This window comes from Polypterus senegalus, chromosome 9 (assembly GCF_016835505.1).
Source record: "Polypterus senegalus isolate Bchr_013 chromosome 9, ASM1683550v1, whole genome shotgun sequence".
Lineage (NCBI taxonomy): Eukaryota > Metazoa > Chordata > Cladistia > Polypteriformes > Polypteridae > Polypterus > Polypterus senegalus.
Genome location: NC_053162.1, coordinates 134,574,468 through 134,602,251, shown reverse-complemented (window position 1 = coordinate 134,602,251; position 27,784 = coordinate 134,574,468).

Here is a 27,784-nt window from a genome sequence, read left to right as displayed (position 1 = left end):
AGAGTGAGCCTGATATGGCCGTGCAATATGTAACACAGAAAATGGAAAAGGCAGGCGCCATCTCCGGGCATGAACACCACTCGGTAAGTGACAATTCTTTGATCGATGGTGATCACCTCGATAGACATGTTAATGGGGGTATGGTTGGAGCGATAAAGGAAATGGGTACCTGAACAATGTAAACTAAGTCTAAAATACCTATACAATAACTATAATCATAATAAACGAACAATAAAACAGTGGAGAAGCCGTGGATTAAATAAAAAGGCTGCAGTTACCAGCAGGGAGACGTGAATACCGTGGCGAGCAAGGAAGGGAATGAAGAGACCGGAGCAATGGATGGCCTTATATAGGCAGGCAGCCAACAACGTGGGAGGCGTGAGGATGGGATGGGGGACCCAACGCTGCCTCACATGGCGACCGAGCTGCAGGCTATGGAGGTATATATGTACGTAAGTAGGATTCAGTTAGCGTTGGGAGAACGCATAACAAATTTCTTGAAGATGGGCCCAAGGTAACAAAGACCGTTGGAAAGTTCAATATGGCGGCCGACATTGGCATCATACCACTGAAATAAGTACGTACATCGGTTTCGGTTAGCGCAGGGAAGACGCCTACCAAATTTCATGAAGATGGGGCCATAAATAAGAGAGTTTAACATGCCGGACATTGTCGACCGTTATGACCGTTATGCGTAGAAATTCTAAATGAAACCTGCTTAACTTTTGAAAGTAACCTGTAAGCCTGTAATGAGCTTGCCAAATTTCAGCCTTCTACCTACACGGGAAGTTGGAGAATTAGTGATGAGTGAGTCAGTGAGTGAGTCAGTGAGGGCTTTGCCTTTTATTAGTATAGATGTGGTTATTTGCAAAGGGTTCATATACTTTTTTCTTATTCTGTATATATTTATTGTTTTTACTTGTTTATTTTATTTGTTTTATTGGTTTTTTTATTTTTTAATGATTGTGCTTGTTCTTTTATTGTAGGTTAGATGAAGATAAGAACATATTTGAACTCAAATTGATACTGTACATAAATGTGGTTATTTCCAAGGGGTTCATATACTTTTTCTTATTCTGTATATACCTATTGTTGTTAAGTAGTTTGTTTTATTGTTTTTTTAGTTTTTAATGCTGCATATTTTATTTTTAAACATTAACACATTTTAGAATAATTAATATGCAGCTAAATATAATTATGGAGGCCAAAGTACCCTGTGGAGTTTCTTTCACATTTGGCTTCTTTATTTGCTGACACATTTCTTTTTAGTATGCACAAATAATATAAACCACTAAAAAAGACAAACCCAGCTTTTAGAAGATAACAAGTGACTGAATGAAAAGTGGATAAAGGGAAAGTGCTGACTAGATGCCTACTATACTTTTCACTGCTTGAGCAGATTACATATAACATTCTATGCAACATGGGGTCAGGTTTATGGAAAACCTTTAATGCCCAATGAAATAAATAAAAGGCAAATGTGAAATAAATAGCCACATGAAAAAGTACACAAACAACCATTAAAGTGAGAAAAAACACAAAATAAGTAATCTAATTATGAAATAAAGTTTCATCATTTTATTTTAACAAAGTAGATACATTACATTTAATCATTACAGGTTTTGCTTCACAATGGCCTTATTTTAAATACTTTAGCTTGCCCTCTCAACAGCATCCAAAACAGACAAAATAAGACACATAGAGATAACTTCTTAACAGTTACATATAAATTCAAAAATAATTTTCACTATTAGAAAACTGTTTCTAATAGCTTGACAATCCAAGACAATTACATAAAACAGGTAAAAAACTACACCTCAATTTTTTTAGCCTCCAGCATGTCTTATTGAAAAGGGGTGCATTTCCAAAAAGCTTCATAACACTAATTAGTTTTGTTATTTTGTATTTAAGATTGTTTGTTAATTTGCATGTGTTTTACAAAACCACTTTGTAACCCAAATAATGCCTAAATACCTAATTTCAGGTTGAAATTAATGAGTGAATCGACCATTGGTTATTTTTAATGCTGTATTTTATTTATTCTTTTTTCAGTGATCCTGTCACAGAGAGACAGATGTCGCCCTAAATTGATCACAAAAAGACACACTGACATTCTAATTTGGACAATGTAATATAATAATAATAATAATAATAATAATAATAGGTAAATGTTGCAATATAAATATACATTTACAATATAGACTACACATTAGCACAAAGGGGCTGTTTATATCTTTAACACCTGTGGACAATTTGAGCACCTAATGAGTTAACTAATCAAACTCACTATGCAATCAGTCACATTCTTTACAGTGGAAGGTACAGTAAATCACCCCTTAGTACAGTATAAGCAACAACAATGGCAAGTATACAGAGAATTGTGCAACACACTCCAAGACACTGTTTGAGACAGAGCTGTTTAAGCCGCCAAGTCTTAATGCTGATTTTCAGGCAGACATGAACCACTTGGACCATCTTAGTAATCAACAATTAACAGAGAAATACAGGCTGCCCAAGGTTGAAATAATAACTTTCCTTTGTTTGGTGCAAGATGAATTGGAAAGATGCACACTGCAATTCTCCCCTCAGACCCACTGTGCAGCTTCTGACTGTTCTGCATTTCTATGCCAACCGTGGATTCCTGCAGATTGTCAGTGATACACATGGCCTCAGCAAGGCTGCTGTGTCTGAATCTGTGCATGCAGTGACAGGTTACTCTTGTGACATACACACATGCCTGAGGTTGTGACTTTTAATATCGGTACTAACACTGAGTGACCATGAGCGAGTTACTTCACCTATCTGTGCTCCCAACAAAAGCGATGTACAGTAATCCCTCCTCGATTGCGGGGGTTGCGTTCCAGAACCCCCCGCGATAGATGAAAATCCGCGAAGTAGAAACCATATGTTTGTATGGTTATTTTTATATATTTAAAGCCCTTATAAACTCCCCCACACTGTTAACATTATTAGAGCCCTCTAGACATGAAATAACACCCTTTAGTCAAAAGTTTAAACTGTGCTCCATGACAAGACAGAGATGACAGTTCTTTCTCACAATTAAAAGAATGCAAACATATCTTCCTCTTCAAAGAATGTGTGTCAGGAGCAGAGAATGTTAGAGAGAGAGAGCGAGAGAAATGCAAACAATCAAAAAATCAATACGTGCTTTTAAGTATGCCGAAGCACCGCGATAAAGCGGCATTTTGTAAAGGAGCGTCTGTATCCTCTAGGCAAACAGCCTCTGTGCAAACAGCCCCTCTGCTCACACCCCCTCCGTCAGGCAGAGAGAATGAGAGAGACAGAGAAAAGCAAATAATCAAGTACCGCGCGGGAAGCATATCGTATATCATTGAGGAGTTTTATTTAATATGTAATGCATGCTCTGATTGGGTAGCTTCTAAACCATCCGCCAATAGCGTTCCTTGTATGAAATCAACTGGGCAAACAAACTGAGGAAGCATGTACCATAAATTAAAAGACACATTGTCCGCAGAAATCCGCGAACCAGCAAAAAATCCGTGATATATATTTACATATGCTTACATTTAAAATCCGTGATGGAGTGAAGCCGCGAAAGTCGAAGTGCGATATAGCAAGGGATCACTGTAAAAGTAGAAATTATGGTGCAGTAAAACTACTCGTAGAAGTACAATTTTTTAAATAAGTTACTCAGTAAATGTAACAGAGTAAATGTACTCGTTACTACCCACCTCAGGTTATAACACTGCACATCAAACTACATGCACTGTTGTAGAGTGCACTCCGGGCATGTGGAAGACATGATTCTGGTCTTGCGCAAGTCCTTGAGCCTTGGATTTTTTTGCCACCTCCTTTATAAGTTGTTTTAACTTAATTTTGTGAAGTGTTTCTTCCTTTTCCTATTACTGTTTGTCTTTGTTCTTCTTTTACAAAGAAGCCATGTCACATTTTAAATCCATGTATATATTTTTAATAAATGGGTTACATTACTTTGGTCTGCATGTTTTAGTTGTTTTTATGTTTTTTTTTTACATTGGTGTGGTAATGTCTTATATATTAGACCACTGAAATGCATGGGATCGATGTTGCTGTTATCAACGGTCTGTGCTTTTCTGAGGTGAATGTTGGGGAGGAGCCAACAAAGTAATACCTTAAACTCATTCTTTAAATATAGCATAACAAATGCCTTTGGGAAGCACCCACTAAACTCACTTATTCTTTGCCTATGGCGTTTGCGATTTTGTTTGTCATTCATTAGGATCAATTGTTTTTGGAAAATGTACCCAAGGTTAATTTAAAACTAGAAAAAAAGAGGTTCCAGAGCAGTTAGTGTAAGTCTTTAAAACTGCTATCCTCACAGTTTTATTGTAGTTAACTTAAGCATATAATGGTTGCCTGTAATCAGCTGAGATGATTTTCAGTCAAAATGCAAGAGAAGTAGTGGTAAAGATCTTGGGTAACATATTGTTTGAATTTAGTCAAAAGTAATCAAAAGCAGCGGATTCATCAATAAGAAATGTTCAGCCTGTTGGTGACAAAACTATCATGAAACGAGGCATTCTGAAATAAACAATACTGTGTGGACTCGGACCCGGACACACACAGACGGACATCATAAGTTCCACCACACACCGTTTATTTATACTATTTACAAGTCCATATACGTGCACCACAAACCCCAGTGCCTCTTGCACCGCTCCCCCAATGTCCAGGCCTCACAGTCTTTGTGCCTTCCTGGCCGCCTCCAGTCCTCTCTCTCCAGGTCCATCTCTCTTCCACCCGACTTCCGCCCTCGACTGAAGGGAGGCGGCCCCTTAAATAGGAACCTGAATGGGCTCCAGCTGCTTCCCGGCACTCCTCCGTAGACACGCCCCAGTGTGGCAGAAGTGCCGGCTGCGCACCCGGAAGCCGTCCGGGTGTCCCTGTTGTCTTCCCCCCAGCACTTCCTGGTGTGGCGGAACAGCTGGGCTCCAGCGATATTCAGGCACCGGGGCGCCGCCTGGCGGTGGCCACGGGTTCCTACAGGGCTGGGCTTCCAAGCCCTTTACCTGAGGCCCCCAACACAACCAGGGCGGACTCCCCCTCGCGGTCTGGAGGAGGCACAAGCCCTCCTCCGGTCCTCTGGGGGTCCCAGCCGTTGTGTTGATTTCTGTGTGCAACCATTGTGCTTCAGAAACTGTTTTTTGGAAAAAATATTCATCCCTCAAAGAGTTAAAGAAAGAGTATTTGTTCCACCTACAAGATTTGCGACATCAAATTGAGGAAGCTGTGACTTCAGTAACTAGGGACCAGTTGACTCGTATGTGGCAAGAAATGGTCTACTGTTTTGATGATTGTCACGCTACACATGGTGCTCATGTTGAGAGTATGCAACCTCAGGGACCATAGAACTAAACTTTGAACTTTCCTCTATCCAGTGATGTACGGAATGTGTTTCTGTCTTATGCAGTTTGTTTGAAATACATTTTTGAAATCTGCTCTTTCATTTTAAATAGCCCTGTAGTTAATTGTTCATAATACATACAGTACTCATTTCTCTTTTACTGCATAAACCTAGTTTGTAATTTTGCATTGTCTACTGCGTATCACTGTAGAAAATATAATTTAAAAGAATAGAGAAGGTACTACTGTATTCACACTGAACACTGCCGTAGCTGTGTCTGTGCCAGTCTTAAGTTAGGTTTCCTCTCCAAGTATTTCCTATTTTTGCACTTCCTTTTGAATAATTTACTGGTTTATTTATTTAGTTCTGGTCTAGCTGGCAATTTCTCTGTCTCATTTTTTTCATATGTGAACTCACTACCAATTAAGATCGATGAACTGGTTGCGCTGTGTGAAAAATGTCAGGACCTACAGAGAATGCAGTTTGTTGTGTTTTTGTGAAACGTGGACAACAACTAACATCCCAGATGCTAACGTGGAGCTACCTAGGTTCAGCACAGTTAGAGCGGACAGAGACGCAAATACCTGCGGGAAGCGGAAAGGAGGAGGACTCGCTCTCTATGTGAACACAAGGTGGTGCAACTCTGGACATGTAAACGTCATGATCTCCACTTGCTGCAGGGACATCAAACTATTGGGTGTAAGTCTGCATCCCTATTACTTGCCCAGACAGTTTGGACACGTCATTGTAGATGGAGGTATATTCAACGTTCTATTGTCTGAGGTCTATGACCAGCTCCTTGGTTTTGTTGACATTTAGGGTGTGATTATTCTCCTGACACCACACAGTCAGTAGGTAAACCTCTTCTCTGTAAGCTTCACCACTGTTGTTGATCAGGCCTATAATGGTGGCATTGTCAGCAAATGTAATGCTGGAGCTGTGATTGGCCATTCGGTCAGAAGTGAACACAGAGTATTAAAGGGGGCACAGCATACTACCCTAAGCCTGAAGATGCCCCAGGTAATCAAACTGTTTTCTAACATCTATGATGAACTACCCTGCAACACAGTTATTTATTAAATTATTAGTTTAAGTATAAAATAGCAAAGTGTATATTGTGCAATTTATTTTGTTTGTTGTCAGGTTGTGCACTTGAAGGGAAGAAAGTTGCTTTCTTTGTTAAACTCACGGAAGCTTACTTTCTTTAAGGGACAAGATGATTTATGATGCAGGCACTATTATCAGAAATATTTGTAAATTTTCCATTCATATGAATGAGTCATTAAGTCTTTCTGAGTCATATTTGGCACTAAAGCATGTCTGGTTGTAATGAAAATTCTTAGAATCCTAGAATCACGTATTAATTATTGTGAAAGTTCAAAGTTATTCTGGCTATATGTGAAGTATACTGGGTCGAAATAAATAAATAACATGAAAGTTAGTAAAATCCCATTTGTACAGTTTCCATGAATATAAATCTGGCAGCAAGTTCCAGAAATGCAAGCCGACATATTTTTTTGCTACAGTCTTTTGAAACTATGCAAGAAGTGACACTGAAAAAATGAAACGAATCCAGAAACTTCACACATTTTCCATTTTCCTTCCTCTTTTTTAATCACGGGCTAAAAGGTTAGAAGGGATTGCCATAAACACACATTAGTTATTAGAGGTGCTTGAAATCAGTGCATAACCTTAAATGTGAGACTTCTCTTGATATGCCAGCTCTTTGTCTTCTTCAATATAAGGATTTATTCCTGTTTGTAATGCCTTTCTGATGTCTTGTTAAGGAGGTACAGTATAAAGAATATTTAAAAGCAGAAGGTACCCATATACTTCAAGATCAATTTCACCACTTACTATTAGTTAATGACTAATTAAAGAATTTGTATAAACATGTAAAAATTAGCTCCACCACAACAAAATCAACAACAAATTCTAAGTTGGTGTTAATATGTTCTCACTTCACAGTAGCAAGAAAATAATAGATCTAAAAAAACAGAATAGACATTTGTGTAATCTGTACTTCTAACAATTTCCTACACCATAAACAAGTGTTTTGCATGCTGTGGTATGCTAATACAGGACTTTGATAAAATTACATGTTCACTCAGGCTGCAATATGTGAAAGAAGTGTGCTTTACAGGGCTCCATTTTGTAGCATATGGCAGTGAGCCATTGTCATTATTTTTAGGGCTTGTGATCACAAACACCCATCCAAGATATAAATGTTTATATCAAGAACAATATATTACTATACCTCTAATATATTGGGAAAAGAAATGGTGTCAGCTTACTATTAATTTACTGTAGCATAAAAAGCTCACAGTAGGTGACATTTATATAAATGCAACCAAAATAAGGCAAGTAATACATACAGTCTTCATTTAAACTGCTTTAAAAGACCATTTTTAATTCAGACTGTCCTTGAAGAATGTGTGCACCCACTCTATTCTCTCAATCCATAATCAGCCTTCCACATGCCTTTCACATAAATTTAACTCATGGCTGTCCTTTATTGTGCTGTATTGCACTGCAAAACAAATTGGAAAAAATTCTGATTGTTACGCTGCAAATGTAGATAGATAGATAGATAGATAGATAGATAGATAGGTAGATAGATAGATAGATAGATAGATAGATACTTAACAAGGAGAGCAGGCAGGTGTAGAGCATTCAACCTTGTACAAATCCTTGTCCAGTAGTAGTCAGTCTAAAAATGAAAACTGTCACTTTCTAGTATGGGACAATGTTGCAAGTATTCAATTCTTATTAATTCTATTCAATTATAAAAATACTACATGCATTATATTAGATACCCTTTATTTTTCGGTGACTTTCAAGCACTAATGTTCCTCCTTTTAGTGAGAGCTGCAGTTTATGGGTAGTAAAAGAATAATAATTAAAAAAAACGACACAGAGAAAAAACTATGTGATGCTCTGATCTCTAAAACAGAGTTCGCTAAACTATGGGTTGCAAGTCGCTGTTGTATCTAATGGTAGTGGATTGTGGCTAGTATGTGAAGTAGGTCGCAATCGAGCAATTGATGTTGCTTTAACGATCGTCCTTGATTACCACCACCAACTCAACTGACAGTACTTCATGATACATCTGTAAGTATTTGAATTGAAATAAAATTAATTAAATGAAATAAAAAATTGCAAAAATATTATAGCTATATTTTTTTAATTAAAAATAACCTTTGCAGCTTTTTCAAACAGCACAATGACCAATCTGGGTGCAAGGAAATGTTAATGAAGGGTGCTTCTTTAGACATCACATTCTCTGTCTGGTTTTCACTGCTGTTATGAAACTTTGAACCATATTATTTCTGGGTTATATCAAATAATGGAGATATGCTGGACTGCTGATAGGTAAGTATATAGTACCTTATCTTTTTTATGATTCATCCAGACAACTTAAGTTGATGAAAGAGTTAACAAATTAATTTTCATCATCATCCATTTACAGGATTCCTGCACGTTTTCATGGGTCTTACCCTGTATGGATATCACAAGTATGAATGTTTAGGACTGGGGTTGTGTTTCAAGAATCTTACTGCTTTCATAGCATTTAATTCCCTCTTGGTTTTCTTATTTATGCTAACCACAACAGTCCTGTTCAAGGTAATGCCTTCACACTTTGCAGTTAATTAATGTTATTGGCATGCTATTAGATCAAAATGATTATTCATTTATTTCTGGGTCTGTTTCCTGTTTCCTTAGTAAGTTATGTGCATTTCCATAGCACATCAAAAGATGGAACCATTGAAATCTTTACACTGATCTTTATATCTTTTTTTGGGATTGATCTAAAGAGTATTTGAATTAGTTAGTTTTTTTTTTTTATCAAACCCAATTTGAGGTAAGAAACACTTGCAAAACTAAGAGAGATTTAATAGGTGCTTCTGCAGTGTTTGAAGAAGTGTAACATTTTCTTAAAATTGACACAGAATTGATTTATTTTCATTTCCTGAAACTGTATATGGTTTACGTCATTATTTTTATTGGTAGTGGATGTTGTGTTTTTCACAAGTACACACTATATTTCAAATGTTCGCTCACATATCTTACATACTTATGTAAGTTTTCTCATTTTACATTCTTATTAAGCCTAACTATTTTTTATTGAAGTTCCATGATAACAACATATGGATATATTAAAATCTCAGTTAAAGATGTCATTCCTCTTTAGTCAATCATATTGAAATATTTATTTTTACTGCTATCAAGTAGATTTATGGTGAACATTACATGTTATGATGAAATTAGTTTATATTGTTTAAAACCCAGAAGAACATACTGTAAGTCATAAATTGAGTCTTTATTTATTTCTCAATAGGTTTATTAAATATAAAAAAATAAGTTAGTTAATAAGTTAGTTAACTGACACTAAAAAGTTTACTAGGAGCAAGTCCCACCCATATATGTACTTTCAGTATTAATTTATCATTGACATTCTACTTTTTACTTTTATCTGAGTTATTCCTGAAATTTTAGTAATGTAAAACGGTCACTTTAAAAGCAGTAAAAGTTTAAACTTTTAATTGCTTAAAGATATATTAAAAATAATACAATTAAAATAAATTTCTGATCTCTGCATACGTATGAGTTAATATTCATATTAAATACACAGAGTATACAAAAGTGTTTAATATATTAGACTGCATGGTGCCAATGTACACCAGAATGGTGCTAATTTAAGAAAATGTTTTATGCCATTTGGCTTGCTCTCTCTCTCAAGGGTGGGGATCGATCTGTTCTTAACTCTATTTTTCTTTTTGTAAAAACTTGATTGCTTTGTATGGAGTGTAATAAAATTAATAAAAATAAAAAAAAAAATAAAAAAAAAAGAAAATGTTGTGATTTGTTCCCTTATTGTTTATATTAAATCATGTAACTCCCTTAGGCCGAAGTTATACTTCACGCGACGCAACGCATGCTGCAGCGGACGCTCCTGCTACGCAAGCGTTGTAGTGTTTATACTTGCGCGTGTACTTTACGTAAATCTGGAGGAATCCACCAGGTGGCAGTGCGAGATATTATCGCGGTGATAACATGTTCGGCTTCTCTGTGTTGTGAATTGCCTAAAACACCTATTAAATTCTGATAACACCTTACCGCAATATCTCTGAAAAGGATGTTTATTGATTAAATCCATAAATCCAGGGATGTATGTGTCCATTCCAGGAAGCATTGGGCACGAGTGAGAAACAGTCCCTTGACGAGGCCTCAGCTCATCGCAAGGTGAATACAAACACACACATACACTAGCGTTATTTTAGCGGCACCAAATCCCCAAATCTGCATATCTTTGGAAGGAAACCGGAGCACACTGTGGAATACAAGCAGGAAATACCAGCAACATAACTCCCTGCGAGACAGCAGTGCTATCGCTCCGCCACCGTGACACCCCATGTGTGTAATTATTCCCCCATGTGTGTATTTATTAAGAGTATTCATTATTTAAACGAAATTATATGTAAAATGTAACATACACATTTTAATGCATTTCATCATGAAAGTGATATCAAGTATAAATCTAAAGATTCTAAATGTGCAGAGAGTTGGAATATCATACATTTAATTTGTTCTGTTTGGCGATCTATTGCTGCTTTCCGCTGCTGAAGCAAAATGCCGACATACAGATGCATTCGTGGTGCTTTTATATTTAAGCGTTGCATATTCCCGATCGTAATGACACGATACATTTTAAAAGTCTCCCATAACATCTTTTGTGCCATCTACTTTTTATTGTTTTACTTTACCTGCTGTCAGGTCCAAGAAGCTTGTAGCGATTAAAAACTGGGATGACGTTTACGACCGTCTGCTTTAATGATAAAGTAAACTACGAGGTTAAAGCCGAAATTTCCACTTTAATCACAAAATACACGTTTTCACCGTGTCCTTTATTTTTTTCTCAGTGGCTCAAATATAACGCTATACATTATGTTGCTGTTGTTAAGTTGCAAAATTAAAAATAAAAAAGACATATATAAATGACACGATACATTTTAAAAGTCTCACATGCCATCTTTTGTGCCGTCTATTTTTTTTTTGCAACTTCACATCGGCTACATAATGTATAGCGCTGTATTTGAGCCATTCATCAAACAGCAAAGTGCGCACATCGATCCCCGAAGGATCTCCATTGAGGCTTGCTGTCACATGTAGATAGTAAACAGAGACTCTGACGTCACGTTCCGACTTTTATCGCACTGCGCCCCCCGACTTTTTGCTGGTACTGCAACTCGCGCACGCGTCGCGTTAATTTCTGAGGACCTGCTCAGAGGACGCGTGAAATGAACGCTGGGAACGCGTGGCAGCCATGATGCGGACGCTTACGCGTTCTGAGCGTGAAGTATAAATGAGCCCTTATTGTTATGTTGGAGAAAAGAGTCAAAAACATTAACATTTCTTCAACAAGAAAAAATATTGTTACTTGTAACGGAATCATGTCAATATCAAAATGACAACATAAATACAGATGCAGATTTAGTACTTGTCCTTTATGTGATATGTTTTGAAATTTTAACCAGAGCACAGCCCAGTGTTGCAATCCGGACAGCATAAGCGTGTTTCCTTGTGCACTAATAATATTTTTTTTCTATTGCTTGTGCATGAAAGGGTAGAATATTAGTGCCTGATCTGCATGATTGATGCACCCCATGTGTTATTGTAGACTACCACAGGATTAGTGACTTGCACATTTTCCCAGACACGAACAACAGTTGCTGCATTGTGAACAGTGCTTAGACAATTCATATTGTCATCACTATTGCTTGATTCAACTAATAATTCAGTTTGTTCTAAGACAGGATTTACAGCTTCTCATTTACATGCCATTGTGTTTTGGTTGAAGGCTTCACCCCACTCATGAATATTGTTAAGTTACCTTAGAGTGGCAAAACACATCAAAATATTGTTGATTTTTTGCCACATAATACAGTATTTTATTTATTAGATGCCAGCAGAATACAGTCACAAGAGTTATTTGGGCCTAACATTGTAAAGCAAATCATTACATATCACCCCAAGTATGACCTGGATTTAACCGTAATTACATAGAATTCCAAGCCTGAGCCACACTCAGGGTTAATGCCTCAGTTGTCATGCCTTGGGTTATATTGTAACAGCAGTCCTCAGAAAGAAGTTTTGCTTGTGAAGCTCCTTTTTTGCAGTTTTTTAATTGCTGCTATAATTTTCCAAATGAAGTGTGTCAAATGGAAAAAATACAAGGAAAGATGTGTTTTGGTTTAATATAAAATTCTTCTTAAGATCATTCTCAGGTAGGTTTAGCAGTGATTTATCTGTTATTAAACAATTACTAAAGACCTTGGGAGCCACACTTAACATCCATATAAAATGGTATGGACGTTTCACAACCTGTGTGCAAAAGATTATAGCTTTTCTGTGACCTTACCTACATCACATCAAGATCAAAATGAAGGGAGAAAAAACTGTTAATGTAAAGTACCATTGTTACTAACATTTTTATAGTTTACTACCTTTTGCATTGAATTTTACCTTACTATATGCTTTCGAAAATTAAATACAGTGTGTGTTGGGGTTAACAATTCTGTTTATTGTTATAACAACTAATTTTTAATTAATGTTTTTTCTTCCTGTTGTTCTTGTTAGCAAATTAGAAATGCACCTAATGTGGCAAATTAAGTCAAGGTAAAACAAGCATCAAGGTTTCTATCTATCTATCCATTTTCTAAACTTACTTACCCAGTACTGGCCTACCTTGACAGCATCATGTGAAGGGACTGAACCAAATCTGCCATGTAACCTAGCATGTACATCTCTCGGATGTGGGTGGAAATGCACACAGTGTAGATAGGGAGAATGTACAAATCCCACAAACACAGTTACAGGGCAGTAATTAAATTCTGCAAGTGTGGGGCACATGTTTTCCACTGGTAGTATTGCACAGATTCATGTAAACAGAGGCAAATATAAAAAAGAATCTAGCAGATAATTGATGTAAAATATTTTATTTTACTTGTTATTTTACAGATGATATTACTCAAATAATCAGCAAAATTAAATCATTAATGCATTTACGTAAGTAAGAAGTGCAATGCAATAGCTAACTAAATTTAAAGTTCATAGCAATGTATCCAAAATTTGGGGGATCTCAGGCTAGCAGTCAATACTGTAACTTAAACATGATGTTTATTAGATCACATTCAAATCATGTTGAAAATAAATAATTATGGAGTGCTGTATCATGTTGTCACAGGCGGCTGGGAGTGGAGCCCAGCCGGGACGCCTGAGGGGGCCAGAGGAGGGCTGGTGCCTCCTCCCAACCACAAGGGGGCGACCGCCCTGGTTTTGTTGGTGGCCTCAGGTAGGGGGCTTGGAAGCCCAACCCTGTAGGGGCCCGTGGCCACCGCCAGGCAGCGCCCCGGTGCCTGAAGAACCCTGGTGTGGCGGAAGTGCTGGGGGGTAGAAGAATGGAGACACCTGGAGGGCTTCCGGGTGCGCAGCCGGCACTTCCGCCACACGGGGGCATGTCCAAGGAGGAGCAGCTGGAGCCCATCCGGGGTGGTATAAAAGGGGCCGCCTCCCTACATTCAAGAGCGGAAGTCAGGTGGAAGAGGACGGAGCTGGAGAGAGGACTGGAGGCAGCCAGAAGAAAGGCATTTAGGACTGTGTAAAAGGCCCGGATTTTTGGGGAATCGGTGCTGGAAGTACTGGGTTTGTGCACTGCTACACTTGTAAATATTGTAAATAGTTGTGGTTAATAAACGTGTGTTGAGTGGAAGAAACGATGTCTGTCTGTCTGTGTCCGGGTCCTGTTCCACAATGTATAGTATAAAATATTACCAATCAGAGCACCAAAATTAGTGTCACTGTATGCAGCAAGCTAAGCTAATCTTTCCATATATACTGTATGTTGGTATTCCTGTTCTCTACTTGCTACCTTAGTGATTACATATTGTCAATATTTGATACTGCTACTTAGTCATTTTCTTGGAAAATGTATTCAGTACATGGATAATATAAATTAAATGACCTTTTTACAGTGAAACTTAGCAATGTTTTCATTATCATTTGTCAAAAGTTAAACACAAGGAAAATGACCAACCAGTCAGGAAGAACTGCATAATATCCAAGTTACTGGATTCTAAACCAAGAAGGCACTGCTGTAACCTCTAAAACAGAATCACTGTGTGAATCTAAGGAAGCCATCTGCAATTACTTTAACTGCAAAAAAGGTGAGCAAGAGAAAAAACGTCCTGATCTTGCAAGTAAAAGTGTCTGCCAAATAAACCTGTGGCACTGTACTTTGAAAGCCATAACCTAAAAGAGAAAAGTTGGGTGAAAGAGAAATTTTTATTAAAATTTTTGAATTTGCTGCACACTGGAAAAAAGCTTTAGACTGTGTTTAATTTTACATTATATATATTAGTGTAAATAAACGAAAATTAATTTCTCTATAAAAAATACAGTAAACACACTAATCATGCCTCTTTCACTACTGAAAACTGGGTGAAAGAAAAATTTTTAGTAAAAATTTTGAATTTGCTGCACACTGGAAAAAAGCTTTAGACTGTGTTTAATTTTACATTATATATATATATTAGTGTAAATAAACGAAAATTAATTTCTCTATAAAAAAATACAGTAAACACACTAATCATGCCTCTTACACTACTGATATAGCTCTCGTGTAATATAATATTATTGCCCTGATTAAATTTATGATATTGTTTCTACTTTTAATTAAACAAAGGAATATATTTGCAGGTAACATTTAGTGACAGTAATAATGGAATAATCAATAATCAATCAAGACTCATTACAATTCACATATTTTTATATATATACAGTATATATGTCGAAAACAAAAAACATACAGTGTGCAAAAATAAACATAGGTACTGGGACGCCTAAGAATTTTCAGGTATGTACAGTAACGTTTCAATACTAATCAAATATTAAAATAATTTGCCTATGCATGTTGTGAAAATGATCATTTTAAAATATGAACTCATACCTTCAAAAAACGGGTGGGTTTCCCAAAAACCATACATCTTAGTGAATAGTGAAGGATGGTACAGTATGCGCCACTTTGAAAGAAGGTACATCATTAATTAGCAAGACGGAGTAAGTTATGAGAGTTTTAGTTTGTGTTTTTGTAAGTATTACTTTTTAATTAAGGTCACTTGCAGGTCAATTCAGGGGCACATCAAATGTTCTTTTTTCTTGCACTAGTGGCCAGATAGAGCTGATTGCCTATAAATTAGGGTTAAAAAGGCAAATATAATTTAGGTTGTATTGTAAAAATTGTTGAATATAAGTTATGCTTAGAATATGTAATGCATTAGTGAGACCGCATCTGAAGCATTGTATGCATTTTTGGGCACCAGGCTACCAGTAAGACATAGCAGTACTTCAGGCTGTGCAGAGGAAAGCAATCTTGGGACTTAAGGGCACGTCATACTCTGAAAGAGTCAGAGAATAAAACCTGTTTAATTCTGAACGCAGGGAGGACCTAATTCAGGCCTTCAAAATGCTCAAATTCATTGATAATCACATTTAGCAGAATTCTTTCCACTTAGCAGTGACTCACATACCTAAGGATACAAGTGGAAATTAAGAGAGGAGTGTAATTAGGACTTTAGTCAGGAAGCACTTCTTTATTCAAAGTTGTGGGAATCTGGAACAAACTACCGAGACATGTAGTTGAAACTGAAACCTTTCCAAGCTTTAAAGATGTATCTGGCCAGCTTAGCTATTAGCAGAGCAAATGAACTGGATGGACTGACTGGTCTCCCGTCATTTGTGAAATTTCTTATATTCTTATGAATGAAGGACATTAGTAATCTGATATTTAACAATATAGTTTAAAATGATTCATTATTGATCCCTCTTCTGCATCAGCTTAGAAAAAAGCATTCCCAAACTGAATGATTAATACAATAAATGTCAAATAACTTTTTTACCAATACATCCAAAAAATATATAGAAAATGAAAGGCTTTGGCTAAAGGAGGAGCATTTACGTTACAGGCTTGGTCAGGAGCTTGCTTTCCTAAACACTTGATATACAGAATAAACAACTTACCCTGGTACACAGGCAAAATGCAACAATCCCTCTTTTTAGGGCCAGTAATTTAAAAAAATGAGTTATTGTATCAAGGCAAATAAATGAAGTCATTGTTTCATCTCTTCTGGACATACAATTGCAGTTTTTTTTCCTTCTGTTTCCGCATCATCGTCTTTCACTTCATCATGTGGAAGATGAACGCCAGCTTGCACTATGATTTTGCGTAGCATAGCACACACAACAGTAACAGCACAAAAGTATTCACATGAATATCTATAATTCCTGATGATTTGTGTAGGAATTGAAAATGCATCTTCCAAATTCATAGAGGACCATAACCCTACACACCCTGTAGTGTGTACTGTTATCTCTCCCTTCAGCCATGGTTTGTTGATTTGGCACTGGTGATAGGAAATATGAATGAATCTTGAAAACACGATACAACATATCAAAAAAATACCCTATGTCAACATAGTATTAGTGACGTAACAGCAATCTCAACTACATTTTAATAATTTAACACATCTCCCTGCCCATGATTGCACTTGAACTTTAGTTGTGGGATGTGGAGGCAAAAAACAGGTTAAACTACAAATGCTGTAAACTTTGCAACTAGGAAATCTTTTGAAGGTGGTTCAAGAGTAAAGTTTACTGGAAAGAATAATTAACAGTCTTAAGATAAAGTTAATGAAGTACTTAGTGTTATGATGATTTTGGGAAACTCACCCCAGAAGTCCAATAAACAAACTGTAATTTCTTTATTTTTGTTTTACTGTAACTGTTTATCTGTAAATAAATTTTGTTTCCACGACAGCAAAATGTAGCAATATTCATCAATTTTCTGAATCCACGATCAGTAACCATGCCGGAACCAAAAACTGACAAAACACTTCAAGCTGGACACACTCACTGAAACGTACAAGGCCAATTCAGAGATATTGCTGAACACAACATGCATAAGTTTGGGATGTCATGACATGTTGTTTTCTAACTCAGTTAATCCTGATCAGGGTCATAGGTTTGAGCCTATCCCAGCTAGCATAGGACGCAAGACAGAAACAAACCTTAGACGGGGTGCCAGTTCATCACAGGTCTAAAACATACACACACACCAAAACGCACACAATAGGGTGGGGTGTCATATGAAACCAGAGTACTGGAGTAAAACTCACAAGATATTAGAAGGATTGTAAGAACTACACCTATATCCCTGGCCCTATGACATGAGTACTCAACACTGCAACACCGTGCCACCCTCTGTAACAGTTTATTAGTTGAAATTCAATGTTGAAAAAGAGAAACACTAATAAACTACCTATAATGCATGGGATCAGTTAAACATACATTTTAAATACCTGCTGCTCAACCTGTCAGAACTGTGCAAGACAAGAACACACCTGGAAGAGACACCAGACCTTCAAATCAATGGACTGTGTGCACTGCAAATGGTGCATAGCTGTAAATTAATATCACACTGGAAAAGTGGAAATGCTGTCTAGCTGCTTTCAAATAAGGTATGCATGTGTAATCCATTCCACCTATGTTTCATCTAGTTCATCTACTCTACTACTGAATGTTTAATGTAGTGTAATTTTAATACATCCATTTTAGACTGTAGACTCCATTCATTTATACTCTGATCCCTGTGAATCCACTTCAAGGCCACTGATGGCTGGAAGGTGGGTCCAACACTGGAAAGGGATGTACAGTAGTCTGTATGGCAGGGCACAATCACTCCTACAGGGCCAATTTAAAGAAACCAATTAACCTAACTAGCACGTTTTAAGGCTGCTAGAGAAATATTCTCAAACTTGGGAAGAAGATCAAAACTCCATATGGACATCCATTTGCTGTGAATCAGCAGAACTAACTACTGTACTATCATGCTGCACAGACTGTACATTCATGGAATGTAAAAGATGAATTTAGGATAACTACAGATTAGATGTTATCAAGTCAGATTCAGGTTGTGTTTTTGCTAATTACCCAGCCATGCTTCTCTCACAATAATGCATAGTTTTGAATCTGTTCCATAAGCAGTTCTCAGCATAACAGTCCTTTCATGCTCACTTTCTGTCAAATATGAGTATGATGGATTTTCAGTATTGGCAAAGGTGCAGAGGAATGGACATCTCAGCATTTTTCATCCTGCTGACCACTGCTCTCAAATGATCTTATCTTCATAAAAAAGGTCCATTAATGCTTCAATTACTTTTAAATCCATCTCTCCGCCCGTGGTGGGAAATCAGAGTCAATCCCCGCAAAATCAACACACCACTTTGGAAAAAATGTAAACAACAACAAAAAAAAAATACAGCAAAAAGGAACACAATTATGAGAAATCAAACAATACAAATGTAATTCATTAAAAAGTAGATCATTGTAGTCAGGCTGTAGCAAAATTACACGTTCACATCAGGTACAGAGAAATTAAAGAAGTGACTTTGCTGCTTTAATGGGCCTTGAAATTTTTAATTTTAATGCCCTTCCAAGTAGTATTCAACCATGGGAGAACTGGGGCGTTACCCAATTTATTTTGTTTATCTTCCATAGTAGGTTACCACTGTATAAGTGTACCTGATGGTAGTGTAATGAGTATCATTGTTGGGCATTTTGTGTTTTTTTTTTTATGTTCTTTCCCTCTGCCAGAGTGATTCAGGGGCTTCCCGTTTTGTGTCATGTCTGTGGGTGATTGATTTAAAACATGACTACAGTCATTCAGCTGAAAATAAATAAGAAGGGCATTTTATTTGCCAGTTCAGCTGCAGCAGGGTTCTCATCAGGAGCTACTCTAGTTGTGCTTTGACACAGAGATAGCAATGTGTTCCCAGTCACTGACTTCAGTCTTATGCTTTCTTGTCTCTGCTACCCGCTATGTTCATCCAAGCATTTCAGTGGCAGATACCTAAAGATCAACATGTCAATATTAATTGAAAAATTTATGATTGGCTGCTGTCTGTGATGAGCTATATATCTCTCCTTATGATTTTCTTATTATTCCTCTCTCAACTGTAGCAGATATTCATTTCTGATTACAACTGGGGGATATTAAAAATGGAAATGAGCACAAGAGGATTATCTTAAACATAAAATAAGAAAAAAACTAAGTCTCAGATTTCTGAGGTATTCGGTCTTTGCTAGTTGTTCAAGTTTATCAAGTATATGAGAAGCATCAGGTTGTGGATTTTAGAAAAAGAATGTAGACACATACAGTATAAATAAGTCATTATCACAAAACAGATCATCCATTTATTTTACAAACTCAATCCACTACGGAGTCAAAACTTTCATCTCATTGCAGGAACTAATGCTGGGGTGGCTGCTAGTCTATCCCTACACATTCACCATTACTCAGTTAAGAGTCATTTGCTCATTTAATATAAATGTATTTGTAGGAGGAAACTGAGGTGCCAGGAGAACATGCACACTGTACACACAGAGTGCTAAAGCCAGGAATAAGGCCCTAGCTTGCAGAGCTGTAAGGTAACAACAGCACTAAGCACTGCTCTGACAACATTGTAAAATTGCAATTGCATTCAGAGTTAATTCTTTCAGGAGAGAAGAAAACAGATAGCTTGCATGAAATAGCCACAAGTCGTAAAGTTTTTGCTTTATGTAAAGATGTGATAATGTGTTTTAATATGCATTCAGCATATAGTGTATGTATTATTCATAGCCCTTTTGATTTATGGGCACCACACTGGTTAATGATGCTGCCTCTCAGATTCAATGTCCTGGGTTTAAAAGCCATGCCCAGGAACTCTCTGTGTGGACTTTATTTATTTAACCAAATCTGGTTGGGTTTTTCACTGAGTACTCAGTTCTCCTTAAACTTTCCAAAAACGTACATCTTAGGTTAATTGGTAATTCTTACTTAGCATTGTAAGAACATAGACATGTATGAGTAGGCTCTATGATCGACCTGCACCACATCAAGGTTGGGTTCCTGCCTTGCACTTGATGCTGTTGTACTGGGCTTTGGAGCTTCAGCCATAATTTAGATTTGGCATATTTGAAAATGAAATGTTATTATATGCCTTCAATCAATACATGCATTGCTTTTTGTTGTTTGCTATTACTGTTTTTGTTACTTAGAATAAATGAATATTGACAAGCATATGAGTTAACATGCAGAATTGCTGTGTGTGGTGCAGTACTACACTATTTTTCTTGACTTTTAAAACAGAAAAAAAAATGTGTATTTATGTCAAAAGAGCTCCACTAAAATACTTTGTTGTGATCACGTACACGGTTCCAGCTATGTGTTAATTTATGTCTCCATAATTAAAAGATATTTACATATAAATGTTTACTCACGATTATCTGTATATTTACATTACTAGGATGCACTGCTTGATTATACTCTCTGTTTAACTGATGCAAACGTTCTGACTACCTCAAATATACAGTTGGGTATGGAAATACAATGAGAAATGTGTACTTGTTTATTTAATCCAATTACATACAAATGTAATAAAAAAGTAACAAGGCATGGTTATGCCATGGTTACACATGCAGACTAGGGTACAACCACCTCACCACTCATGAGCTGTTAATTTAAGCATTTTGTAATTGCATGCTGTGGTATTTCTAAACTCCATAAAAGCACAAACACTTTTGGAAAGACATAATTCAAATCTTGTACTTGCAAGGTAAATGCATGCTTAAGGAAGACTGTCTGGCAGCCAGACAAGTGCAGTATGGCATGGCTCATGCCATGAGGTCAGTCGACGAGATAGCCAGCTTCTACCTTTCCAGTTACTGTGTATCCATTGCATTGTTCAGGTGATCAGTAGTAATCCGTAAGCGTATTAGGCAACATATTGTGAACTTTGTGATTGATATCATTCATTTAAAAGTTTGAATGACAGACACAATCTATTTGTTTGATCACTCAAGCCTATACTCTGTTTTCATATAATTTCATAGGAAACTTAATAAACTTTTTTTTCTTATTATACTGTTAGAATAACTTTGTTGAGAGGCGGCCATTCAGTCAAACAAGCCTCCTAATCTAGTTCACTTAATTTCTCCAAAATAACATCATAGTTATGTCATAAGTTTGTGCCCTCTATGTCTGTACATTAATGTTTATGCATTACCTGTATTTCTTAATGCAAAAGGAAGGTGTCACTGAAAAGTGAAACTGAAACAATTTTAAGAAAAACAAGAAGAACAAATGAAACAAAACAGTAACAATAATATCACAGGATATCTTATAGTAGCTGCATATTAGTGAAAGCATAAAGTACAAAATGTTAAAAAAGACACAGCATCATTCCTTCTCTACTTTTCTCAGAACCATTTTTGTCAACTGTTTGCAAAAACCTTTAAAGGGAACTGAGGAACAGATATTACCTGAGATACTCTGAGAGGCTTACTATTACCAGCATCACCAAAATCACTTTCGCCATTTTTGGAACTCCAGTCTGACACCTGAAGATGTTGCAGCAAAGCCACCCAACGATGGTGACTTCATTAATTAAGAAATTTACATTTTACTTAATATTGTCTTTATCTATTGTTTTAGACAGATATCATATATTAGTGATTAGCACTTTCAAATAAATTTACATTAATTCTACAGAATTTCTTAAGAACCTAATCACTGCCTAAATGAAAAGGTGGTTATATTTAAAGTGCAACTGATTACATTGCAGCCAAGGATATCTGCAATTTTTTGTTATCTTAAAATGCACATATTACTTTTCAAACATCTGTTTATGGTACTTGCTTTATGACAGGTTAGGGACTGAAGAATGGCTAAGCTATGTCATAGCAGCCCCAGACTGGGAGTGTTTATACCGAACACTCATTTTACAAGTTTAGCTTTATTTAAGAATTACCTAAGAATTATTTCCTAAAATAAGCACTTTGAATATTGAAATAAGTTAGATAGAGTTAGACAATTTCAGAGGATGCTGACATAAAGCAATAACAGCTATATTTATTGTAAATTTGATTACTTTGTTAGTTAATTGTTGTTTTGCTATTTTTCTGTGATTTGTATTATTGTATTGGTAGCGACGACAGAGGAGTTGAAATAGATTCTACAAGTGAAATACATAAGTCAGCAATTTACCCAGAATGTGACATCAGCTCATTGTGGCATGATTATCATTATCATTGGTATTTGTTTAAGTAATAATAGTCTTCTGACTTTTGGCTCAGTACCATTTCAGCTCTAATTCATTAATAAACTCTGTTTGGTAAGTCCTGTCACAGAATGAAAACAATAAAGTAGATACTGTACACAGTTTTATTCCCTGTTGTTTTCTTATTAATTAGTAATCAGCGATTAATTATTGCTGTTGTAGGCATTATTGATTTGAGTACTTCCGTCTATCAATTTCAGTCCTTCTTTTTGTAATGGTTGATTACTTCTATGAGTACTCACCAGAAAAAAATCAGATTTTTTACATAAGATAAAAATCCTGTCCTTTATATAAACCCTTTATATTGTAATAACATCTGTAGTGTTGTTCATTATACCTTGACATGCTTCTCGATTTCTGGTATTAAATCAACTTGTAGCTTGAGTAGGAATAGTTTACTAATGATTATAGTTGGTTTGTTAAATTTCCTATTTTTCTTTTCTCCTGCTCTGTTTATTGCATTTGTTTGACATCTACCTCTTTCTAAAGTTTTTATTGTTGAATCAAAATCTATCAAAAGTAAAACCATACAATGCTAATATAAAGTAATGATACAGATGTTAATGTATTTTATTAAAATACTTCAGAAGAAATGTTAACAAAAGTTTCAACAAAAAAGATATAACAAGACGACAAATGAAGAGCAGAAAATAAAATCTTCATCAACATTGTGAAAATATAAGTCTGTGAAGTTCATACATCCATCTTCCAACCCACTGAATCCGAACATAGGGTCATGGGGTCGGCTGGAGCCAATCCTAGTCAACACAGGGCACAAGGCAGGAACCAATCCCGGGCAGGGTGCCAACCCACAGCAGGACACACACAAACACCAAGCACATACTAGGGTCAATTTAGATATGCCAATCCACCTAACCAGCATGTCTTTGGACTGTGGGAGGAAACTGGAGCGCCCAGTGGAAACCCACGCAGACATGAGGAGAACATGCAAACTCTGCACAGGGAGGACCCGGGAAGCGAACCCGGGTCTCCTAACTGCGAGGCAGCAGCGCTACCACTGCGCCACCGTGCCACCCCAAAGTTCAGACTTCAGAACACATATAATAGAGTACCATCACATGGGTCTGCATCAAAATCCTCCTGTACCAAATCCTACTGAATCAATTTCTGAAACTGGACTTTTTGTACCGCAAACCATTTTCGTGAGATAATAGATTCAGTGAAAAATGATGCTTTGAAAAAAAAAAACTGTTCTTTTTTAAAAAAATAAATTACATCTGTTTAATAGCTTAGGTATTTTTCATGCTTAGAATATTATTTGAAATAAATTTTGAGTTGAGGATTAGTTGAGTTGGAAACAACCAAAATCAAGTATTTGTTACACATTTTTTGCTCTCAATCAGGATTTTTTCTCTCACTTCTTATTCCTTCAAAATAACCAGGAAATACCTATTTAGAAGATTAGAATGGTACCCTTTTTATTGTCCAGAAGAGAGAAAGTTGTTGTTTAAATGGAGAGAAAATTGTTGTTTAAATACAGAAATATTTCAGGTCAGGCTGGTCCAACCATTTTCTTGACCAGGTAACATGTAAGCAAACTTCCATTTCAAGCTGTATGAAGCTTGGAAGGCATTTGAAACTGTGTGCCTCCATTTTCTAGGGAATATGAAGACTGAAAATGTAAGGAACTAGTTTAGGAGCTTCTCTCTTCCTACCTACCATTTAGTTTGAGACATGTCTTGAAAATTCCATTTTCTACACATTATAATTTGGATATTTTCCCCCAAGAACATTGGAACAGTTTCTGATGAACATGGGAAGAGAGACCATGAGGACACTGCTCAGATGACAAGAATTTGTAGTAATAAGTGCAGTAAGTCTACAGTATGTTAGCAGACATCAGTTGGTCATTCCATTGTGAAATACAGTACCTTCAGAAGATTAAAAGAAGAAAAAAATGTTTCATGTTTTTCTTCATCTCTAGAAAATTGGATGTGATAGAGCAATTCCATTGTCAGATTTGGATTCAGCACCCTCAAATCTATGAAGAACCCTCTAAAATTTTTGACAAGAGCAAATAATACTTTTTTTTCGCAGATCAGTCTTCCAAAATTTTTGTTCATATTGAAAATATGTGAGATGCAAAATAACCATGCAAGATTAGATTAGAGATCTTTATCGTCACACGTACTGCATGAAATTCTTATACCACAGTCACATGGTGGTGGGTAGCAAGGAAGTATGTACAGACAATAAGACAATAAGATGATGTATAAAAAAATAAATACAGTAAATAAATAATAGTAGCAGAAGATAAGTAATACAATAAATAAGAGTAACAAGTTCAAAGCAGAACTATACACAAAAAAAAGTTGGTAGTACACAGGCAATGCAAAATGCATACAGAAACGTGCCTCCTAGCCAATGCACTGGTCAGGTCAATAAATTCAAAAGCTGTGCTTAAAGTTTGACAGTATAAAAACTGTAGGCATTAAAATGCTATTAACAACACAAAGGAAGGCTGTTTCTTGTTTGCAACAGGTATGAAAGCTAGAATGAAAAGAAGTAGTAGTGATTAAAGTAATTTGAAGCTGTGAGTTTCTTAAAAGTACTTAAGTAAGAAAATGTTAGTCTGAAATTGGTCTATAATTTATACATATATTTGGGGCTATGGCTGGGTTCTTCAAGAAAGCCCTGTAAATGACCACTTTTAAAACCTGTAAATAAGGATCTGTTGGTTATGAATGCATGCATAGTAATCAAGTTTTTCACTAACTTTTTGGTGGTTAAACTAAGGCTTAATCCATACTAACACTGCTAAATTAGAAAGAGAGTGTTTTCTTTTAAACAGTTTTCAGTCCATACTAGCATTTTCAGATCAAATGTTTGTCGTCCATTTTGAAATGGCTATTGGGCAGGTGCAGTTTGCCTGCCAAGAATTATGTGGGGCTACGGGGCAAACTTTAAGTAATTCAAAATACCAAAAAATGAGGAAAAACGAACCAAACTTATTTGTTTGGACAGATGATCGAGTAAAATGCTTTAAAAGGTCTGGAAAACACAGACTAGGGAATCCTGCCGCAACAAGTATGGCAGAAAATTGAAGGATGTAGGACCTACAGAGATGTTACAAAAGAACTATCTCCACAGTAAAGACAACATCAAGGAGGGAATTATCTTGAGAAAACTGAACTTAGTGCCTGATCACATCACAATCAAACAGTAGCCCTTTCGGAAAGTGCATTTTCTGCATTCACACTGCTACACTTTGAAGATCATTTTCGAAAATTTCCTGTGGTAATAAACTCCATTTCATTGCAGACGGACAGCCAGAGCAAATCAAATTTATCTGTGTTATCAATGACTCATCTTTAAGGAATAGTAGTCATTTTTAATTTAGAAAACAAATGTATAATTTCCAGTTCTATTATACTAGTGTGTTGTACCGCATTAGCCATTATGAATGTAGTGAGAGGTCAAGCAAAATTACACCTTTTATTGGCTAACTAAAAAGATTACAATATGCAAGCTTTCGTGGCAACTCAGGCCCCTTCTTCAGGCAAGATGTAAGCTGCCTCGAAAGCTTGCATATTGTAATCTTTTTAGCCAATAAAAGGTGTCATTTTGCTTGACTTCTCACTACAGTTCTATTATGTAAACTACTACACCAGAGTATATTAGAAACGATACATTTTAACCATGCAATACAATTTTGGAACTTATACTGTCTAGAACAAAAGAGTAAAATCAGTGCTACTAATTTCGAATTATCATGGCATTTCAGATTTCTTACCCCTTTCCAAACAGTGTCATTTCTATTAACTTGTAAAAGTGTTCAGAGTGGACAATATTAAGATCTTTCTTATCCTTCCTCACATTGTCAATTAGTGCATTTTTTTTAAAGCTATCATTTAGTTGTTCATCATCTACCCTTTAGTACCCTTGAAATTCTAACTAAGAATATACAAGTGAAGATTGCTTTGTGCTATGATTTTGTTTTGAGAGGACCTAGTTTTTCTAAAGCCTATTTTAGAGATATTATAATGTAGCTCATACATGGCCATCTGATTTTTATTTACATACTTTCCATTTGCTGTTTAAAATAAGAGGAATAAAAAAATATTAGCTTGGATTTTTAAGATAATAATAAACCAGATAAAACCATCAGCCATGGTATCTTCTTTAGCTGTTCATTTTTCTGAAGATGTCTGACACTGGATGTAATGCAGAGGATGGCATGTGCCTATTCTATTCAAGCTTGATGTCCATCAATAGAGGCCATGTGCTAGTGATATGAAATATATATGCATGTGGGATGACAAGCAGTAGTTTTTATATAACAATCCTGCTTCTTGTTTTCCCTAAAAAGTCATGTTTATTGGAAGAAAATTATTAAAAGTGTTTCATCTTTTTCTTGTAAAGAGATACATCAAGCCTGGGATGATGCAAATGTATTGAGTGCAAATTCAAAACATGTTTCCGTATGTCTTTCAATATGAAAATGAGATACAGTGTTTCATTTTACACATTTAATGCATATTTTAGAATGAAGATGTTTAAGTATAATTTTAAATTACATTCAAAATACTAGTAAATATTTACACTGAGTACATAATGTATAGTGTGTTGAAGCCCAACAGTCTTTTTCCTCAATATTCTTTTTTCAGTTACAGTGTATTATACAGTATGTATCATATTTTGTCCAAATTGGGCTTACAGAATAAATGTTGAGAAAGCATTGTAATTAGAATAATCTTGTTCATCTAAATTTTAAAAAATAAAATCTTATATAACCTAGTACAACATTGCTAAAGTATGATTCTATGCTTGCTACAAGTTTAAACATTCTTTTTTTAAAGTTTACAATATAACCAATTACAATCTGAAAACTCCTTAAAATATAAGATGTTTCTGAAAACTTTTTGCAGTTCAATTTAGTTTTTATACTTGTAGTAAAACAGAACTTTAGGTCCATAATGCATAAAATATTATTTTATGAAAATAGATTATTCTTTACCTAAAAAAAATTTGTTAATCAGAAGAAGGATGTGGGAATGGAAGATAAACCACTAAATGTTTTGTTGCTTAATGTGCTTATGAATCACTTGTAACTGTGTACAGTTCTGGGAACACTTACGAAATCTCAAGCCAGTAGACCAGTGCCCTATTTTTTGTGTTTTTTCTTGTTTTCTTTAACTTTTTTGACAATCATTTTGTGACATACTACCTCTTCTGTTATCATTCA